Genomic DNA, 489 nt, shown 5'->3' on the forward strand with positions numbered 1-489 from the left:
TCTCTCTCTCTCTCTCTCTCTCTCTCTCTCTCTCTCTCTCTCTCTCTCTCTCTCTCTCTCTCTCTCTCTCTCTCTCTGATTCCTTAGTTCCTTTCCTTTTCTTTCCTCCCCACATCCACCTCCCTTTCTTATCCTCCTGCGAAAACCATGCGCGCGTGTGCGCATTCGTGTATTTGCGTTTTTGCAAGTAAATGAGGCTGGGTATCCATTGCTGTATAAGCGATGTTCTTTGTAATGCTGTGAAAGCTAGTCTCATGTGTTGGTTCCAGTAAATATGTATCCATTCTTTTTCTCCTAACATATTTCCTCAGATAATCGTTTAAGCAGTCTTACTTAACGGTGACGTGTTGAGATTTCGTCGCCGCCATTTTGTTTTTATTATCGCTTTCTTTTCTTCTATTCTTTCTTCGGCTTTTACAATATTTCGTTCATGTAATTTTCTTAGTTCTCTCTGCTTGTGTGTGTGCATATATATATGTACATATATAT

The sequence above is a fragment of the Octopus bimaculoides genome, chromosome 24, assembly GCF_001194135.2.
Source record: "Octopus bimaculoides isolate UCB-OBI-ISO-001 chromosome 24, ASM119413v2, whole genome shotgun sequence".
Classification (NCBI taxonomy): domain Eukaryota; kingdom Metazoa; phylum Mollusca; class Cephalopoda; order Octopoda; family Octopodidae; genus Octopus; species Octopus bimaculoides.